The sequence below is a fragment of the Diadema antillarum genome, unplaced genomic scaffold (assembly GCF_040938485.1).
Source record: "Diadema antillarum isolate AM-2024a unplaced genomic scaffold, OU_Dant_1.0 seq00001740_RagTag, whole genome shotgun sequence".
NCBI classification, from domain to species: domain Eukaryota; kingdom Metazoa; phylum Echinodermata; class Echinoidea; order Diadematoida; family Diadematidae; genus Diadema; species Diadema antillarum.
The window spans coordinates 301,202-323,836 of record NW_027272423.1 but is presented as its reverse complement, the minus strand read 5'-3'; the positions used below and the strand labels follow the sequence as shown (position 1 = coordinate 323,836).

The following is a 22,635-nucleotide window of genomic DNA, read 5'->3' as shown; positions in this document are numbered from 1 at the left end:
CATCTGCGCAAGGGTTCACCGAACGAGGTAACCACGCCCCGCTGTCATTTTCATCTCAGTTCACACATCATCATGTTAACGAAGTCTCATTACGTACACACACTATACAGATACTTGTCCATTTTTTTTTTTAATTTCTGAGGTCAATGCCTGTACCAGAGTAGCAATGATATATTGAAGTGGCGGATCTAGAAATTCCGTAAGAGGGACCCCTTTGCAGTATTAAAGGGGGATCACGCACCCCTCCCCGGTTTTCTTTTTATGTCTTTTGTTTTAACAAAAATCATTAAGGGAAGGGGGCGTGCGACCGGTGCAAGGGATCTAGCAAGATCCCCTGACTGTAATCCAGTAGAGAATCTTTGGGATATCATTCACAAAGCGGAAAGCGAGCAAGAAGGTGAAAGATGACACTTTACTGCAAGAATTTCAGCGCATCTTGCAGAGAACATGAGCCAACATTGAGTAGCGCCAAGTATGCATTTAGTTAACAGTATAAGGAAGTGATGCCTGCTGGTCATTGAAGCGGATGGTCTACATACCAATTATAAAATACTTCACTGTATGATCATGTGAAGAAAGAGATAGAGAAATATGCAATAAACCATGCTTAAATGTTCAGAATCATGAGTGATTGTTTATTTGTGTAAATGCCATTGCAAATCACTAAAGTGCAACTTTTGTTTACATGCATTTTGACATAAAATGCATATTTTCACACCAATAATGATATCCGGTGGCAATTTTTTTTATTAAAAGTTTTATCTTTTAATCGTAGACTGATTGTATGATTATGTATGTTACCATAAAATGAAATATTACACTGTACAAAATTCTGCAATTCAGCCATCTTCATGGTTGCAAATGAATTTTTTTAAATAAACCATTACCATTCCATTCCATTCCAATAATTCATTTCCGTTTGAATTACAAAAAGCGGTAAAATACTTTTTGAAATATAGCCAAAAATGCTAGGGGGGAACTTACTTTTTTTTTGTTGAGTGTATATATATATATATATATATATATATATATATATAAGGATCGCTTATCATCACAAATTGTTTAACTTGCCACATGTGTGAATGGAAACAAAGATTAATTTCATGAGATATGAAGTACAGGTTCCTTACTCGAGCACTAATGTGACGAAGAGTTAAGAAAAAATGAAACACAAAACACCCCCCCCCGCACACACACAACGCACACACACTCACACACGTATATACACAACTGACAAGCACAACAGAATGCCAAGTAAGCAAACTCAAATCATAGTGCAAACAACTCATAGTCCAACATTTCTGATATATAAGGAAATGATTGGAGCCGAGTGACACACGGGTCGCGGAACAAAACGACAGGGGAACAGTGTTAATGTTTGAAATATATTTGGCACGTAGGCCAATCTTGTTCACATTTGAAGCATTGCCTCTTTAGAAGAATCTTACAACCATGCGTGTCACAACTATGTTCTTCGCGTGAAGACAAACATTTCAAGTAAACTGGTCTAAAAGAATCTTCAGTTCATACTCTCCCGGTAAGTATCGTATACATGTGTGATGTTTCTATTCGTTCGTTTTGCTCTGTCGGTAATAGAGGTTTAAGACTAGATCGCTAAACACTTGTATTCCGAGGTTGACGAGATTGGTACGGAGACCTTGGCAACATGAAGACCCTTTAACAACATTGTCATCGCAGTAAATACTGTTTCTCCTTAAACTGATATGCCCCATACACATGATAGTTTAATGCCGAATATCGTGTTATGTGCAATTCACTGTTGCAACAAAATTAATGTAAATCTTAAAATAGAAATTCAAAGATATCTGGTAGCAATAACATTTGCAATATGGGGATTCCATTGAATTTTTGTTACTTCATATATGATTTTCAGAAGTCGATCCTCGCAGCGTTCGGAAAGTCCCTGCTAAAAAGTCCACCAGAAACGTCGTCTCACACTTGCTAGGTGAGTAATCTCCGAGTATCTACATGTTCCATAGGTATGGTGTAGAGAAGACAGTAAGTATGTCTTTACAGCCTGACAAATTCCATATTTCAATCTCTTGGTACATTTCTTCAACATCTATAAATAGTTCATTCTATTAGATTACAGGTGAACCTTTATTAAAATCCTAGCATTTACTACTGCTACCGTTACATAAAGGTGATTAATCCATGGGTGTATGCAAGGGGGGGGGGGGGGGGGGTCGGGAGGGTCGTACGACCCCCCCCAAAAAAAATTTTCAAACGTGGACAAAAGGTCCACTTTTTGTGAAAGACATCGTTTTTCGAGGGCTTTTTACCCTAATGCAACAGGGGGAAAAAATGTGATCAGGTGGTGTTCCAGCAAATTGTCAAAACCTCGTAAATTTCGTAACTTGGTTTTAATCTGCCATACCTTCTCACTGCCATGTTTATCGATTTTCCTGTCTCCCATCAGCAACCCATCGAACTTGACTAAAATACAACTGTACGTACACTCAGCTGGCCTACTACTAATACTCGCGCCTCACCCTTGGCCCTATCTATCCGCATACATCCGCCGGCGCCCGTACGTGTCATACCGGCCGGCCAGCCTGGCGGCGCAGCAACGCACGGTTGCTTGTGCGCGCCTGCTCCATATACTTGCTTCTAGGTCACTGCCTAGTGCAAGCATAGATCGTACACTGAATAAATCTTTGGTGCTCGCGCTACGTGACGTGACCACTAACTGTGCCTACTGTGCCACGCACTGCAATGAATTTACAGCAGCTAGCAGCAACGCGCAGGCTGTATGCGTGCGCTAGGTAGGTCTACTGTAGCGTGTACAGTAGCCATAGAGTTGAGCTCTATGACAGTACTCAGCCTTTGCAGGCATACCATGTACTCTAGTACACGAGCAGCCATCGGCACATTCGTCGTGTGAGGGCTCACTTCAACCGTCAAAAAATACTTCGATCATGTTGCTACGTTCGTATCTACCGACGCTAACTGAGCAGGATGAGTCATCTATCTGACGTAGTTGGGAAATCCCAGACTGGTTACCAAACATATCTTAACGAAAGATACCAGTTACACAAACATACAAACACCCAAAAAATATTAGAACATTCATAACAAGACATTCAAATCATAACGCGCTATGCATTAAAAATTTATATCATCACGAACAGATTACCTGCACACTGTTCCAGCCATCAACAACTGCCAGTCAATTTAGTACAATTTATTGTACTCGCATTTGAACATAAGGTAGGCTATCGTGACCCTACAGCTCGATTATAGGTCTCAGTGATTTATAAACTTGTAAAAAAAACCACAACAAATCGTGAAATAGGCCCCACCACTGTCTGCCTTCTCGTCTACTCGTGAGTTCGGCGTTCAACGGTACATTATGTAGGCTATAGACCTATTGATGTTAGGCCCTAAATTAAGCGCAGGACCCTACACACAGAGAAATTACGGTTCTAATTTGCACCCTACAGGGTGCATATCGTTGTAACACCAGCGGCTCCATTTAGGGTTCTATTTTTGGGGGTGCTTATTTAGCACCCTATATTTAACACCATATATAGTGCATATTTGCACCCCTCCATTGGGTTCCCTTTCTGCACCCAATAGGGTTCATATCGTTGTAACACCAGCGGCTCCATTTAGGGTTCTATTTTTGGGGGTGCTTATTTAGCACCCTATATTCAACACCATATCTGGTGCATATTTGCACCCCTACATTGGGTTCCCTTTCTGCACCCCATATGGTGAACAAAAATTCAGGTGCAAATTTGCTCCCTTTCTGGTTCATATCGTTGTAACACCAGCGGCTCCATTTAGGGTTCTATTTTGGGGGGTTCTTATTTAGCACCCTATATTCAACACCCTATAAGGTGCAAATATGGACCTCTATACAGGGTTCCCTTTCTGCACCTCATACCTGCACCCATTATGGTTCATATTGTTGTTGTAATTTTGCACCCCATGGGGTGATAAAGTCACCGCAATATAGGATGCAATACAATTTGCACACGTCTCTATATAGGGTTACCTTTCTGCACCCCATATGGTGAAAATTATAACCTTTTTTTTAAACCAAAATAATTATATACTGGATGCCTTCACTGACTTCACAAACAATTACCTAATGTCTACTGGATGCCTTCACTGACTTCACAAACAATTACCTAAGGCAACACTCCAGACATGACGCAAAATAGCATGCATAGATTTACACACAGTTTCTCAGTCAATTAAATCCACAATCTTTCGAAAAATGAAGTCAGAGACTTCAATTCAACAACAAATAGAACATAAACATGATGAATACAGTGCATACTTACATATAAATTATTAACATTTTAATATATGTCTAATGGAAGAGGGACAAGTTAACAGCGATTTTCTTTTTCATGGTTTACATTAAAGTGAACATCAAATATACATTGTATTTCTACAAATTCTAATTCGAGATGCATATTTTACATAAAAAGGGCAATGTAAATGAAAATTGTATTAAATTTGGTCAGTACATTGAAAAAGAAAAAAAATATTTGTTCTTTCCATCAAATGATTACTTTTTCTTCTTTTAAAGGAAGTTACCACATTGACAAAAATCACTAATTCTTTTTATTTAAAAAATCCCTGAAGCTTGTGCAGAGTAATAGTAAACTATGTGACAAATATCTTTCACATTGTCCTTCTACTTCTAGAATGGATCATAGATATGTACCTTGAATTTACCGGTACATCTTAAGCACCTTTATGTGTAATCAAAAGCACCTTTATGACGCTCTTAGACATTAACAGCGATATGTCAACTCTGATTTCTCGTACACAAGTTATTGCCAAAACAATGAAGGGTATGGCAAAGTTCTGTCATATATATTTGAAACTCACTACTTGTACTGACATATTCCATCCAATTCCAAACTTGAGAGCTAGCGAATGTGCGCCATTATACAATTAGTATACTTCACATTTTGTTTTTCATATACAATTACACCAATGATAAGAAAGGTGAAAAAAGAATCAAAAAATTAAGAATGCACATCTAAATTTGGTTACTTTTTTATGCGCACAGCTAAAGATATGTCCCAGTTATAAATCTTGGGCAGAATAGCACATCTGAAAACACTTTTCATTGCATCAAATTAACATTAACAATTCCACAGAAAATGTAACCTCAGAAAGGGAAAATAAAGTTAACCAATCAGTGGTATGACAAACTGGACATAAAGAGGAAGGAATATGTCTTGTGAGACAAGTTTAAAAATAATTTTTTTGATACATTGTTGTTGTTTTTTCAAGCGATGGAAACAAGAAGCACATTGTACTCAGTAGACCATAAATATAATTACACAATGTATGCAGTTTAGCCCCAACATTCAAAATATTGTAAAGAGCAGTCGATTTTTCACATTCATAAAGCAGGTATTGGTGTTGGCACCATCACAAGCATAATGATCAGAAGCAAAATATATTATCATTACTGTCATCATCATTATTACTACTATTATTATTATCATTATTATCATTATCATTATTAATACATGTATTACCATCAATATTTTACAGAGATTTATGATCATGCATGAGAAATACCTCAAGTGTTGATGTTACAGTCTCACAACTCTTCCAATCATTTTAACACTTAATTTTCACCAAACCTTACACAAATATATCAGCACTTTATACAACCTACTTAAAGAAAGCTTAAAATTATAATCAGAGTTAGAGGGCAAGTCCACCTTCATATAGACCTACATGTGGATTGAGTGAATGCGCAGCAATAAGCCAGTCCGGAGATAGCTCATGTGCACATAGGTACAACTGACCTTTCATTTTTCTCAGTTGGTTAGGCACTTCACTCAATTCAAAGTGACATAATGCAGCAGCTTGCCCACCATAGCCATTTATGGAACGCATATTCAAACAAAGAATGAACCTAACCAGTGTAGATGAAGTGATCAGTATGGTTCGTCAATCAACACTTAGGGAATCATCTATTTTATTAAGTGCTGTTTTGAATATGTTAACAAACTTTTTTTGTGTGTTAACATTGCCAAATACCGGGCTTGCTGTCAAGTGGATGTACTGGCAGGCACCATTTATAAGGATTCCATGAATAATCCTAGCATTACAGATGCTTATCTCAGTGAAATTAAAAAACCAACCTGTCTCTCGGTACAAATAACCTTTTTCCGCACATGCTCAAACTGGTATCCCGAACTGGCTTATACTATTAGAACACATCAGTAAAAAAAGTGAAAAGCGGACATTCAGTTCAAAAGTTGATAATCTTTAAATCATTTGTGCAGTCGCAGCAGAGTGAGAAGAGTTTATGATGTCACATGCGTAGAACAATTCAAGGAAAACCTAAAGAGAATTTCACTTTTTTTTTTCTTTTAGGTAAAACATGCACATTTCCTCAACAAGTCACTGACGTATGTAAGGGCAATGATAATACATGTAGTTTCTGCCTTCTTAAAGAGTGAAGTCCAGTGTTCTTTTATATGCAAAAAAAGTAGATATGATATGTTGAGTTTTCTCAGGTTTTGGAACAAACTCTATTTTTCAATCCTTATATACATAAAGAGTTTGTGAGAAAATCATGCTTCTGTCAAGTGTCACAAAGCTACTCCACTTATGACATTGCATTGCCAGAGATTGCCCAAAATTGACATACATTGTGTGGCTGTCTACTACATAAAACAGCAGGCGACTTATTTTTTTTTTTTGTTCCCTACTTAAACAATCAATTCAAAGTGTGCATGTGTTATTGAAGCACTGAGGCTATCGATGGTGAAGAAATATCTAATATATGAACAATACAAACTAACCCCATCTAGTATGAAATATAATGGAAAGCATAATTTGAGTATTTCATATCCATTAGCAGATTCATATTTTCATCCATAATCCACCCCCCCCCCCCAAAAAAAAAAAGATAAAAGTGAATAGAAGTCAAGTTCTCTTTAGGTTGTGTTTAAATTTGTAATTTGCCAGTTCGTTCTCTTGTATTTTTCTATTATATATTTCTTTAAGAGTATTCTTGTAAATATTCAAGCCCAGTGCATTCTAAGAAAGGGAATAACCTGACAACAGTTTAGAAGACAGAATAAATAGTTATCGTTATCTATGAAATTAGACATTTTCACATATATTTTGCACAAAAAAAAATGCTAATCTTCATTTCATGGAGTGGCTTCATGCTCACCCTCGGCTAAAAACAGGGAGGTGATTACTTTCTGGATTAAAATGGAAAGATGTTTCTAGAGCCGTGGTGTTTAGCAATTCTAATGGGGGGGGGGGGGGGGATTCAATGTGACCCGTCTCAAATTTTATATGGTTTAAACATACATGACATAGCCTATGACATAGGAGTCTCATTATTATGCCTCTGCCCTGAATGGTGCCGGAGGCATATGTTTTCAGGTTGCCTGTCTGTCTCCCGGTCTGTGCGGATGTGTCTACGGAAAAATTGATGGGCTTTCATCAAACCTGGTTCAGGGATACTACATGATGCTGATGATCTTATTGGCTTTTGGACTATATCTGCTAAAAGTCAAAGAAAATGTGAAAATAACGTTTTTGCTACTTCTCTAGTCAGGGAAATCGGTGTACTCGTGTGTACTGGTTGGTTGGCGCATTCAGTTGGGTACAGCAAGGTTTCATCCTCTGCTTTCACAGGAAAGCCGACTCCCAACTTCTTGTTCTCGTAGTCAAGGTATATCTGATCCTCTGCTTCAGCAACCTGCAGCTTGGTCTTCATAGCTAATCTCATCTTACGCTGCATAAGTCGAAACTCCTCGAGCTCTAGTTTTTGATGCGTTTCTATAGCACCTGCTTCAGCTGCCAAATAGTATGCCCTTCTGGCCATCACTCTCAGAAGGACTTGCATGGCTTCCACACTGACTCAACGAGGAACCAGGATTGACATCCTGAACATCTTCCATCTCCAGCTCTGGCATCCTATATGGCTCACCAGTCTCTCGAGGTTGACCTGCATCACTCATCCTGAAGACCATTATTGAACTTGATGCATAGTGAACTCGATGATGAATAATCACAGGTCCCTTTGGCCCAGTATGAGACCAAGCTAACACCATGCATCAGCATGGATCAGCAAGGCTCAACCTGTAATTGAATAAAACAAAGTTCAACATACAATCAATATTGGAATATTTACCTGCTAAAGTATGGGATCAAGTAGTTGTACTTCTGAAGTGATTTACCGTTTACATACCTTGTTTGTGTGACTTATTTTATGTCATGTCTAGCACATGCAACTTCTCCAGTAGATATTATCTAAATTCACATATCGTGTATCATTGCTTATGCTCTGTGACTATGGCATTGCTAATTTATAACACACATTCTATTTTCATTGATAGACAACAAGGAGTCATGGCCAACCTAAATTTTCTGACTTCAATCTTCATACATGTCTTAAATTCTCCTAAATGAACCAGGAACGCTATTTTTCTTCATTAGGCACATCATACATGCCTACATCGTTCTTCGTGTCAACTTCACAGAAACCAATATCCAACTGAGCCTCAACTCGGCTCAAACTTAATAATTCCTATTAACGAATATGATGCGACTATATCCGGTCACCTATTTACGTACGTACCTTGGTAACTGCGTCCAGCAGCCCCATACGCATAGCGTAATTACGCTATGGCTATGCGTATGGGGCTGTTGGTCGTAGTTAGTACCTTGGTTGAGGCTTTCCGTATTACCGTGCACTTTCATTGACTTATTCGCTATGCTTTACTGTATGTACCTGATATGCATGATCGCACTTCTGACATGTTAGTACACATGTACCCGATACAACTCTTTCGCATCAGTTTTCACCACTCAGCATTCGATTAGCATAATTCACACATATCATCATCGATTACTGTGAAATATTTTCAACGGAATTATAGTACAACTATCTACTCACAACGTTTGGCTCATCAAAAAGATTAATTCATCATCCCAACCTCACGGTCGTCTGTCCATTTCAAACGAGGAACGTCAGTAGTATGCACGTACGTACGTATACCGCGCGACCAACGGCGTGGCGTGCGCATGCGATTTTAGCTTTGCCATTGACCAAGTGCTGAACGGTCCACGCGTGCACGCATAATACGTGTACTCTATGATAACGTCATTGAAATGATATTCTTGATCCCGGTGCGAGAAGAAAAAACAAATGTTTAATTCAAGTAGTAATTTTTTTAGTACAGTATTACTGATGACACTGTTACTCTTTAACAACGTGTAGTTATATTTTCAAATAAAAATATACGATAATATCCAAAAATAGTGTGGCATTTCAAGCAAACACCATTCAACACCCACATGTCAGCTTTCGGGAAAGACTATGGAATGGTTCCAAATTCGAACCCTTAAGACTTGGCTCCCTTTAGGGTTCGGATTTGCACCCCTACACCCATCCCGAACCCTATAAGGTGCCTTTTAGTTAGATTTGCTCGTAGGGTGAAAATATGAACCCTAATAGAACCCTAATTTCTCTGTGTGTACTACTAGCATGAGTAGTAAAATACTCGTGAATTTCAGCGGCCCCACCAAATGACGTTTGAAACTCTTCCGCATTGCGGCAGCACAGGTTTTATATCACGCATGTAGGTACTCTTTATATTCTATAGCTGACTATGGTCTATAGCATCTTTTGTCCTACATTTGTCCTTCTTTTTCTTTTCTTTCCTTTCCTTTACCGTCAGAAAGACTTCCTGTTGTCCCTCGACTTATCTAATCATAGCTAGGGCCACAAGGAATCTTATCCTTACTTATTGCTCGCTAACGCACGGATGCACCCCCTGCGTTGGGGCCTATTTCACGATTTTTGCCACGAACTTTATTACTGACTTCAAAGATCGAGTTACAGAAATAATCTAATGCTTTTATCACATGGTTTACGTCCAAAATTAATGAGTCAAATGACTAAAATACTCTTACTTTTTATGCATATTATGTACAGGATAAACCCAACCTAACAGTAGCCTACGCTTTCAGGGGCGCTGTAACAATTAACGTTGGGGTCGCAGGTCACAGTAGGTTGACCTTCCAAAAAACTGACCTATCGACAACATTATGTACTTTGTACAAAGGCCTTACCTTGATAAAAATGATGAGCATGTTACCATGTTCTCTGATCGACTACTTGGGGTTATAAAAATGTTACATAATCATCCTCATGCTCGATGAACATAGAGATCTTGTGTTGTAGCCGGGCAACGATGGGTAATCCACTTTGTCTTTGATGACACCAAGAGACCCGGGGTATACCAGTACAATTAATTGTTGCAACGTAGCGCCCCAGGTTAAGGGTGAACTAAGCGGGGATGTGGGACTCTTTTCATTATTATTTGGGTCATTGATTCTCGTTAAGAAAGTGTCAATTTGGCATAATTTTGTGTCCCGCGACCCCTGACGCTTTATGACACTGACAATAATTTCGTAAATATTTTTTTTTTTTTTTTTTGGGGGGGAGATAGAAAATCATGAATATAACCCTTCCCCTTCATGTTATCTAAAAAAAAAACAAATACGAGAGTGCACCCCCGTTACAACGAGCACTGCTATAAAGAAATTTCGTAGGTTTGTTAACCCCAACCTCCCTTGAAACAAAACAAGACAAAACAAAACAAAACTCACCAAAAAGAAAAGGTGAGTCCACAAACCTTAATCGTCTTGAGATGTGAAGGAACATTCGAGATAAAGAACCTTTGTAATTATTTTTGATTAACAAGCTTTCGGGAAAAAAAAAGAACTCGCTTACTTCGTTTTCGGATTAACGAACCTTCGGAACAACGTTCGGAGGAATAGCGAGTCTTTCTTATTTTTAATTAACAAATCTTCGGATAAATGAACCTTTATTTTCAAATCAACGAGCCTTTGGAAAACGAACTTGATCGCTTCCAAATTTAAGAATTTTCATAATAACGAATCTTAGGGAGATTGAAGCTTAAGAACAATACATTTATTTCATTTTAGGATAAACAAACTTTCGGGATCCCGAGATTTGCGAACCTTCGGAATAAGAAGGTCCCGGAATAACGAACTTAAGTATAAATAATGACCTGCGAATAACGAATTGTAACCAAATCTTAAACCATCATTCTCTTTGCAAGTGTTTTACAACTTGGCATAATAAAAGTACAAAAAAGTTTATGCACGCTCTCTTAGATGCAATTTATCAATGAAATTAATAAGATACACGTAGCATCTCATTTGAAATAGATTTCGAGTGTATGATCAGTGTTGTCATCATATATTTACTGTTGTTTAGTTATACCGAGATTTCGTTATAACAAAAGAGAACTAATTTGTTTCGAGAAATTCGTTATGACGGGAGTGCACTGAATCACAAGAAAATTACATTTATGGGAAAATATATTGCCACCGAATATAAAACTAGCATGTAATCAATGGCTTGTGGAAAAAAATACACGTATCTTCAGCTTGTTCTTCGGATCGGTCGGATGCCTTTCTTAAGAGATATTTCGATAATTCCTTTGTTAAATACGCTTTGCGTAATTAGTCCGTCTTCGTTTTCTGATGAGACATGATTTCATTTAATGTAAGCATTCAGTAATAATCGGGTCAGTGATAATAAAGGTCAGAATATAACTGCTAGCTTATCCCACTTTCAGCATGCCAGGCCGAAGAAATGAGGAGAAAAGAAAGAATAAGCGAGCTGCGGAAACCTGCCAAAGTATCACTAAATTTTTCAAATCTTCGGCATCATCTACAACAAGCAGCAGCAGCGGGACAGATGGAAGTGGTGCTGTCATCCAGAGTGACCTGTCATCTACAACAGGCAGCAGCACTAGCAGCGGGACAGATGGAAGTGGTGCTGTCATCCAGAGTGACCTGTCATCTCCAACAGACAGCAGCAGCGGGACAGATGGAAGTGGTGCTGTCATCCAGAGTGACCAGTCAGACGAAAGAAATGTAATGGAAACGGGCGTCCAAGTCCAGTTAGCTGCTGCCGAGTCTCGAACAAAATCTGTGGGAGAGAATCTCAAACATGACCTTGGGGAAATCTTGTCAGCAACAATGTCTGTATCAGACATCAAGACTAAGCTGAGTGCCATGTCAGATGATCAAAAGTACACTCTGTTAAAGCATCATTCAAAGCCATGTGATGGATTCATCTTCCCATCTCAGTACGAAGGTGGATGTAATCGCTCTTTCCAAAGAAGCTGGCTTGACAGCTACCCTTGGTTGATCTACAGCAAGTGTCTAGATGGTGCATTCTGTATATACTGTGCGTTGTTCGCCTCGCCAAGGGACAACCTTGGGATCTTGGTCAACAAGCCATTCACGAAGTGGCGAAAGAAGTCGGAGTACATTGGGCCGCATGCCATGAAAGGTCACCATATAGAAGCACAGAATGCTGCTATGGATTTCATCGCAAAGATTGACCATCCCGAGAAGACGGTAGAGGCCTACTCAAAGTCACTTTCTGGTCAAAACTATCAGAACAACCTTCACATTCTACGATATTGTGTAGAAGCTGTGCTCTTCTGTGGTCGGCAATGTATAGCCCTTAGAACAAGAAACGAATCTGGTTCATGTAGCGATGGCAGCAACCCTGGCAATTTCATTGCCCTGTTGAGAAGCTTTGCGCAGCATGATGATGCTCTTCTGAAGCATTTAACTGAGCCTGCACAGAAAAATGCTACCTACACATCTTCTGTCACACAAAACCAGATAATCGAGATTATCGGAAAGGATATTATCCAGAGAAGAGTCGTAGAGGAAATAGAGAAGGCCAAGTTCTTCTCGATTCTCGCAGATGAAGTAGACAGCCATAATAGGGAAGTTTGCTCGCTTTGTATCAGGTTTGTTGATGCTGAGCGTAATATCAGAGAGGAGTTCGTGGACTTTGTAGGACTTGTGAGAACAACGGGAGAGCACATTGCATCAGCGATCAAGAAAACCATCGAAAACGTGGGACTGGATATTCAACATGTCAGAGGGCAAGGGTATGATGGATGCAGTGCTATGTCTAGTGAGGCAGTTGGTGTTCAGGCAATTATAAAGAGATCCTCACCCAAAGCGCAGTATGTGCACTGCTACGGTCACTGCCTGAACTTAGTGATCGCTCATAGTTGCAGACTTACTAATGTAAGAAACGTGCTTGACATTATGAAGGAAACCTGCTTGTTTTTCCTTCATAGCCCCAAGAGAACGGCTCTTTTGGAGAGCATAGTTCAGAATGAAGTTGCGCAAACGTCGAAAAGAAAAGCCATCCTGAACTTATGCAAAACTCGCTGGGCAATGCGCCACGTCGCATATGTGACTGTGCACCTCAAAACGAACATAAAGTCGCACACACTGATTTGGCGTGAGGACTGAAAATAGGTGAAGTGGGTCAACCCAGCCGATCTTGACTTTTTCATATTTTCTGAAAGAGAGGGTCTTCTTTTACATTATGTTAAAATTTGGTATCATAAAACGGGCAGGAAAGTGTGTGTTTTTAGCAGTTTATCTCGAACATTTTTGGTAGAATAGTGTGAATAGGTGTGTCTTTAGAATCCCTTTTCATTTCTGAAAAACCTTGTCCACACTCTTCACTTTCAACTCTAATAACTTTTGAAAGGATAGTGCTACTGCTTTGAAAGTTGGCATTAATTATGGACAGAATGTGTTAATGAGGCATGTTTAATTTCAGTTTAATCTGATAATCCCTTCATTGTTGTTACTCTGGTGGTTTCCTTCCTGTTTTTTTGACCCATTCATTGCACAGCCAGCACAGTTTGGTAAAGATTAAGCGCTTGAATAGACACTGTACTTCAGAGCCTCTTTTCTCAGTTCACACTTTTCCTGAGTTTGTGCTTTCTTTCCAATATTTAGATAGGTTAGGAGAGTCCATTTGATTTGAGTTATACATCATTTTAAAGCTTAAAATCTGCTCTTTTAGAATATGGTCTTAACTAAAAATTCATGTCTGGCGACTTTTTGTTTGTTTTGAGGTGCAGGGTCACATATAGTCACTTCTACTCAAGCTTCGTATTCATTGTGAAGACTCTGGAAGTGATTGCCTACTCCCTCCATCAGGACAGCATCCCTACCGAATTCACCTCAGGCTGGGACACTGATTCCAGGGCAAAGGCATCCTCACTGCTACGTGCTCTTTGTTCCTTCGACTTCATTGTAACATTTCTTGTTGTGTACAAGATGTTGTCTCATCTGAGCGGCATTACTGTGAAGCTCCAAGGCAAGTCTAGGGACATACTGCAGGCATTTTCGGACGTTGAAGAGATTAAGCACGTCTATTCCGAACTGAGAGCGAATGTTGACCAAGAATTCCAGCAGATCTATGACCATGCCAAGAGAATGGCCTCAGCTGTGGAGGTAGAACCATCTCGACCACGGATCACAGGACGTCAAACACACAGAAGCAACATTCCAATTGATGCAGCGAAGGATGACGTAGAAAGTTACTACTTGAGAAATCTTGTCATTCCCTTCCTCGATAACATTGTAATGCAGCTTTCAGAGAGATTTTCTGATGTTGCCCGTCAATGCGCTGGCCTGCTTGCTCTAGTACCAACAAATAGGGAATCCTCTACAGCAGATGCAACAAAGTCTCTCAAAGAGGCTGTGACAACTTTCCAGGATGACCTACCAAACCCTGAACTTGTCGATGGAGAGCTACTCCACTGGAAAGTGCACTGGGAGAAAGTGCCGGATGACAAATTGCCGAAGTCAGCTGCTCAGTGCTTAAAGAAATGTGACGCTACCTTGTTTCCAAACATATTCACTGTCTTGAAACTTCTGTGCACACTTCCTACAACGTCGTGTGAGTGTGAGCGAACCTTCAGTGCTCTACGCCGACTCAATACAGTGGAAACTCGATATAACGAGATGGTCGGGACCGAGTCATTTTCCTCGTTATATCCGATATCTCGTTATATCAGTAGGCATAAAAGAAGGCATAAAATAGAGACATTAATTTGCACATGTGGGACTACCCATCATATTTCAATCAATACTGATAACTTGATATTGTGTGTGAGGGAATTACTCACCTTTATGGGTAAGAAGATGTTTTTCGCCAAGGAAATCCATTATCAAGAATGTGTTACTTATTGATTGTAGATGTTTGAATTTGTAAATTTATATAGCTTGCGATTGTATCAAGATTGTCTGTGGATTGGTATTTGGTTATCGTATGGGTGTGTGTTGTGTGGAAAGCTTGAATATGGTCTGCACAATGCTGTGCGTGTTTGTGACACAATCTGTATGTACATTATGACTGCGTGTGTGTGAAGACGGGGAATTCCCTATTATAAAGTAGAAGGCCAATCACAGCATCAGATTGCCTCACACCTGCTAAACGTCATGATGATGTCATGTATACATATGGCCGTCCCACCACATTTTCTGCATGTATCAGTGTGCGTGCACACACACACTTCACACGTACAATATGCAGTGCTAGCTGGAGTGCACTGAAGAAAATGATTATGTGTATACAAGACAGTTTTTGGCGCATCAAGCTTTACAATCTCGGAAGATGATAGCACAGGCGAAGTAAAGCTTTACCGAAGGCATTTTGCTTTACCTCGCTATAGCAGGTTTGATTTACTATGTTTTTCTTTGTTTGGAAGTCACAAAATTTATCTCGTTATAGCAGTTATTTCGTTATAGCCGATCTCGCTATAAGAGTAGCATTTTACATAGACTTGTGTGGAAGGAAATTTGGGACCGAGAAAATTTCCTCGTTATAACCGATATCTCGTTATAGCAGTGTTCGTTATACCGAGTTTCCCCTGTACCTACAACCGCTGTTCCATGACGCAGGAAAGAATGTCTAGTTTAGCCCTCATTCATATTCACTATGACAAGAAAGTTGACGTAGAAGAAGTGGTTCGTGCTTTCTGTCAAAAGCAACCCCGACGAATGCACTTCGGACATATCCTAAAGGACTCTGATTAGGAGAAAACTGAATGATTGATTTTGTGTGACAGAGCAAGCGCACATGGTTTACGTGGCGTCCCTCAGGTGTTGCGGTCTCTGGTGAGTAGGCAGAAATATATATATATATATATATATATATATATATATATCGCTTTTCAATAAAATTTAATTCGTTGACATTTTAATCTCATCTTGATGCGATTTCATAACGGACCTTGATACATCCGTATGTGCAAAACCCCACCTCTGCATCGATCTTCTCCGTTGTTGAATGTCGTCTGCTGAACCGATCTCCGCCGTTTGTGTTGGCGATTAACGTGCTTTTCCCTCATTGGCTAACACTATCTCCTATAGGGGATTATCGTTTTCGTCACTTCAAGTTCGGTGCTGGTGTTAGCGTTGCCGTGCGAGACTCATCATAATTATATTCACGTCCATAATAGATGCACGTTCTACGTGCAAATTAAGTCTATGCCAATGCAGTGGTCGCCCACGTAACGAACACGAACACTCACGACACGGGCTTCATAAATCTGAGCCTAAGAGTAAAAATTAGGATACAGTGTAATTGTGTTTTAAGGAAGGTTTCATGTATTGCTGCATTTTAATCAGTCTCCCTCGTTGTGTCTAATACAAAGCAGTCATGGCTACATCTTTTTATATATGACTTTAACTATACTTTTTTTTTTTTTCGCGAAGGTGCGATTCCAACACCTAGTGGGGATCGATAATTTCGATCGGTATCGCTTCGTTCGCGTGCAACTCTCCCAAATAGAATATTATAGGACTCAACAAAATGTACATGAGAAATTCCCTAAATCTTGATAGAAGTAATGAATAATCTGCTGCTGTTATTCATCAACATACTTGCCAATAAAGTCTTGAATTGCCGTATGAGTAACTGAGTCATGAGTTATCGGTAATGAATTGTTCGAATTAGGGCCTAACTATTGTCCTGTTGATGGTGGAACGTTATACTAGTAATTCATGCTCTCTCTTTTTTTTTTTCAACTCCTGTCCTTTTGGATTGAGATTGAAGTGCACATTCTACTTTCTTACTACATTCGGAGGCAACGTTAGGCAGGATTGACTAGCCCTGGAAGTATCGTCAACTCTGAAATACTTGTATTTAAAGGTCCGCAAAACTTGTTACTATGTAGGGCCTACTTTTAGGAAGGTATAACCAGTCAGCAACTGTTTTTATAATGCAGTTTTCAACTTACCGATTCACGAACTTGTAAGTGACCAACACAGATTTTATCACCAATTTCAACATAATTTTTTTTTTTAAGTATGCCGAAAAGTCACCTTTGAATGCACCAAATGGCCCCATTTTAAGACATAAAATTAAAAAACTCCCTACCGTGGCAGGGGGGACACCCCCCTCCCACACCCTCCCCCCGCTCGGTCGCTCCGCTCCCTCGCAAAGGTAGTACTAAAGGTCCAAAAATTGTGATCACGACCCCCCCAGAAAAAATCCTGGATACACCCCTGTAATCTCACCATGGATTGTTGCTTTTGGTGCTCTTTTTGGTTCCGTGCCTTTAAAGGACTAGTTTACCTCCATAGGCATTCAGAACTTTTAAACGAATTGTCCAATTTTCCTTGAACTGTCAATGATGTGTTCTAATAGTACTGCTGCACCCATTCAAGACACATGTATATGAAGGTGGACTTGTCCTTTAAGAAGTAAAGGTCTAGTCAGGGAGGTGAGACCACACCTCCCTGGTCTAGTATAACCGCGCACCCCAACCGCTCTTACCCGCTCTCAGTAGCAGTGTGCTGACTGGTGTGTGTGTGTGTGTGTGTGTGTGTGTACTTTGTAACGGAAATATGTTTTATAAAAAAAACACTTAATGAAATAAAATAAAATGATTTATGCTTTGAATATGTGAAGAGTTTGTTCGCAAAAAAGAAACGATAAGTCCATATTTGCCAAATGGAGATGTTTGCGATGCAAGGTCAAGAAAAATATAGAGAATAATAAGAAAATGTCTGTTTCTTTTTACCAGAACTTCAATAATGCACCTTTATATGTGTGACCAATATATCATTTAAAGGGTATTATATTGTACTTTATGACAGAGACTATACTTCAAAATCTTCAAAAATGGACTAATCTGTTTTGCGAACAAACTCTTCATATATTACACAGCAATTTATGAATTAAAATTATTTAATGTACTAGGTGTTACAAAAATAATTTCCCTTTAATCCTAAATACTGTTAAAACAACTAGACCGGGGGCCTAGAGGATTAATTCAGCTGAAAAGGGTCACACTTTTTGATGGTCTCATCTTATAAGGATGTGGCCAAGGGTCAATAAAATGAAATACGGGGCCCCAGACAGTAGCCCCAAAGGGCCCCACAAATATGGTGTTATTCAGCTGAAAAGGGTCACTTCTAATTTCTTTTGCAATGGAAGTAGTTCCCATCAGAGATATCCAAAACACCAATGCCAGCTATTTCATCCTGTACGGGGCCCCAGACAGTAGCCCCAAAGTGTCCCACCCCCCATAGGCCCTACGTACAAACACACACAAGCATTGATTTTATTCAGCTGAAAAACGAGTCACGTCTAATTTCTTTTGCAATGGAAGGAGTACCAATCAGAGATATCCAAAACACCAAAGCCAGCTATTTTATCCTGTACGGGGCCCCAGAGAGTAGCCCCAAACTTCCCCCTTCCCCCTCCCCCTCCCCCCCCCCCCCCCCACACACACACACATTGATTTTATTCAACTGAAAAGGGTCACGGCTACTTTCTTTTGCAATCGGAAGTAGTATTCATCAGAGATATCAAAACACTAAAGCCAGTTATTTTATCCTTTACGGAGCCCCAGACAGTAGCCCCAAAGTGCCCACTACACGCACACACACACACACACACACACACACACACACACACATACACACACATTGGTTTCATTCAGCCGAAAAGGGTCACGGCTAATTTCTTTTGCAATGGAAGTAGTACCAATCAGAGATATCCAAAACACCAAAGCCAGGTATTTTATCCTGCACGGGGCCCCAGACAGTAGCTCCAAAGTGTTTTGCTTTCTTCTCTTCTTCGTCTTCATTTCTTCTTCTTCTTAAATATGCGCTCCTTCGTCTTCATTTTCGTGACAACGACAACGTCCTCCTCCTCATCATCAGTTTTGCTGTTCTAGCTGGCAAACATTTTCCAGCGTATCGGCTACGTTCGATTTTAGAGCGGCGCGAGCGGAAGACATTGAGTCTGGGAAAGCGTAGGAACAGCGTAGCTAAAGCGGCCAACAGCGTTATCGAAGCAGGAATGAAGCGTCGTAGGAACAGGCCTTGATTTTATACGAGAGTAGAGAACTTAGTGAGAGCGTCGTTAAAGCGGGAAGATCGAGCTTTTGATCAAGAAAGCGGCGCAGCAGCGGGACCACGTCGGTGTCTAGTTTAAACTACTTCCCGTTCTTGTGCCGCTGTTACTACGGTCAAAAAAACCTGGAATTGTTACGCACATCCCGCGGTATTTACACTGTCACTGCTCTCTCCCCGTTTGAGCTACGATTCAAAATAGGTCAATCTTGATGGGGAGATGGGGGAGAAATTTTGAACCAGTTCAAAATTTCTTCCCGATCTGTAAAATTGCCAGATCCAACCCCATCACCCAAACGCTGCTGCTACGATGCTCCCGGTCCCCGTATACACTTTTGCCGCTCTCTCCCGATCTGACAGATTGAATAGAATGAGATCGGGATGCAGATCTTTATAGTGGAATTACACGTGGGGACACTTTAGGAACACTCCGTGGGGCCCCGTACAGCTATAACTGGTTTCGGTGTTTTTGATACCTCGTTGAGTACTACATCCATTGCAAAAGAAATTATAGCAGTGATTCTTTTCACTTAGAATAAAATGATACGGGAGCACTTTCCAGCTACTGGCTGGGGCCCCTTAAAGAATAAAAATAACTGGATGGGTTTGTGTTTTAGGTATCTCAGCTGTTAATTCTACTGCAAGGAAAGTAGGCATACATGACTCTTTTCACCTAAAAACGCTTAATTCATATGGGGTGGGAATACCTCGGGGCTATACCTGTCAAGGGCCTGCATCCGGGCCAATTTCGCACCTCTTTTAATCCTATTCTTTAATGCTGAATTAAATTTAGCAAAAATTTCGCCTAGATGACATGGTAGTTCAATGTCATCATCTCTTCATTCAAATTCATTTTGAAACATTCACATTACCTCTAACCTTATTCTAAATAACACTTTTTTTTTTCAACTGAAATCCATATATAAGACAAGCACCATTCCACTATCCGTTCATTCATAAATTCATAATGATATAGTCACGTGATCACATGCTGCGCTCGTTCATTCAAATTGATTTCTGGGCATCTAATTTAACATGTTCTGCAGTCAATTAAAGGCAGCCGATCGCCATCCCTAATGGTACGTAAACTCCGAACGACCGAAGTTTGTGCGTGCAATTGCGCAACGGCAGACTCGGTGCTATATCCATAAACGTGTGGGACAATGCTACCACTGAGACAAGTGTGTGTGTGTGCGTGTGTGTGTGTACGCATCATACACAAACATTGTCACCGCGAGCTGCGGTGATTGGAGGAGAGAGGCCAGAAGACGCTGCGGCGTGTGTGTGTGTGTGTGTGTGTGTGTGCGTGTGTGTGTACGCATCGTACACAAATATTGTCACCGCGAGCTGCGGTGATTGGAGGAGAGAGGCCAGAAGACGCGTGGCTCTTTTGGCCTCTCTTCATGCGCATGCGCACTGAGAGTGTGCGTCCATTCGGAAGCTCTCGGGACAGCCATTTTGGGTTAGGAGATAAGCACAGGGAGCTCTCTTGTAGCCTACCGTATTTTCGCTGACCCATTGAGCCAGCGCTATTCTCATTCGGGGGTCACTACATTTGATACAGAATGGGGGAGGGCAGCGTGTTGCGTTCGTCTCCGTGCCGCACAAACCACTCGCCACGACTGAGTGTCTTTAAACAGATATGTTCATGTTTGACCTCTTTCCTTATTTTCTTTCATCGTAGTTATTGTTTTGTAAGCATCATAACATTTCATGTTTTTGTATTCGTTTAACCCGTAACTAGGCCGGGCTATTTATGTAGATCATAGCCCCCCCCCCCCCCCCTCCCCTCCAGATCTCGGCCGTCGACCGCGCGATCGCGACGAAAATTGGCACAAACATTGCCTATGATGTAATCTTAAGTACTACAAAGTGAAATTTAAAAAAATATATATATCATTTATGCTAAATTATGCTAATTTATGCATAATTATGCATGAAATCAGACAATTTGCTATAAATCAGTAAATAAAGCTCAAAATGGGCCCATGATTTGCTTAGATATTCTTTTTAGTGTCCTGAGCAAATATAAGAGAAAAAATACCATTTATGCTAAATTATGCTAATTTATGCATAATGATGCATGAAATCAGACAATTTGGTATAAATCAATAAATAAAGCTCAAAATGGGCCCATGTTTTGTTTAAATATTCTTTTTAGTGTCCTGAGCAAATATAAGAGAAAAAAATTGTGCCATCAGAAAAAAAATTCTGATGTATTTTATTGTTTTTTTGAATTTCTTATTTCTTTGTTTTTTTGACTTTATGTTTTTTCATTGATTTTTCGACGAAACTTGTCCGCGACATTGTTCCGGACAAGAAAATATGTTATCAATTGATTTTAATCAGTAAAACCCCCAAATAAACACGCTTTTATGAAATTTGCCTGTAAGCACAGTTTGCATTGAAATTGTACATGAATTCACATTTTTGAGCAATTTTTGGTCTGACATGCACGTACATATTTATGCACAACTTCGGAACCGCGCGCCCGGGCATCGCAAATTTGGTGTCAAAAGATGCGGGAGACTCGAAAGAAAAAAGTCATGAAACGTCACGGCGATAGCTTTTCACGTTAGCGATACATCGCGGGGGGGAAGAAGCCTCGGAGACACCCCCCCCCCCCCCCCCCCCCCCCCGGCCTAGTTAGGGTTAAGAGACTTTGACAACAGTTTTTGTTTTTGTTTTTGTTTTTTTGTTGTTTTTTTGTTGTTGTTGTTTTTGTTTTTTTTTTTTTTTTTTTTTGGGGGGGGGGGGGGGGGGGGTTACGTGCTTATTGAATCCGGAGAAGTAAGAAGTCACAAATTATCTGGCCGTTACGAGAGCTTTATTACGAGCGGTCGGCCAGTTCCAGGAAGTCAAGGTTATGATCCTCAAATGTGTGTTTGTTTTTTTTATAATTCTTTCTATAATGACATGTATGAAAGAGAAGGAGCGTTACAGAACAACCAAATCCAGTTATACTAGATATAAAAATATGATACTTTTACTGCTTTATAACAGTAATTTATAAATGAAACAAAAACACATATAGAAACACACGTTAACTTGAATGAACACGTTTGGAATTTTACTGTCTTTCGCGACATTTAATGACTGAAATACCCTTTTCGACAAGTCAAGGCGAATTTCAATGAACGTAGGGTACCAGCCAATTTGAATACCCATTTTACGAATTCGAACCTTCTATCCAATGAACCGACAAAAGTGCGAAATTGGCTGGGAAAACCTAACTGGCTTTGATGTTTTGGGTATCTATGATGTAAACTAAGGCCTACTTCGATTGTAAAAGAAAAACATCTACATGTATGACTCTTTTCAGCTAAATGATGTCATAATAATTATGTGGGGGAGGGGCACTTTATG

The 22,635-nt window shown here is 39.9% G+C and overlaps 1 protein-coding gene across 1 annotated transcript in view; it reads left to right on the top strand.

The window, feature by feature from the left end:
- The first annotated feature begins 1,299 nt into the window (after window positions 1-1,299).
- The window catches only part of LOC139711961 (uncharacterized), a 50,019-nt gene continuing 28,683 nt past the window's right edge, over window positions 1,300-22,635 (top strand). The window contains exon 1 of the mRNA XM_071623808.1: window positions 1,300-1,537. The gene's annotated coding sequence lies outside the window, so the exon portion shown is untranslated. The remainder of the gene's footprint in view (window positions 1,538-22,635) is intronic.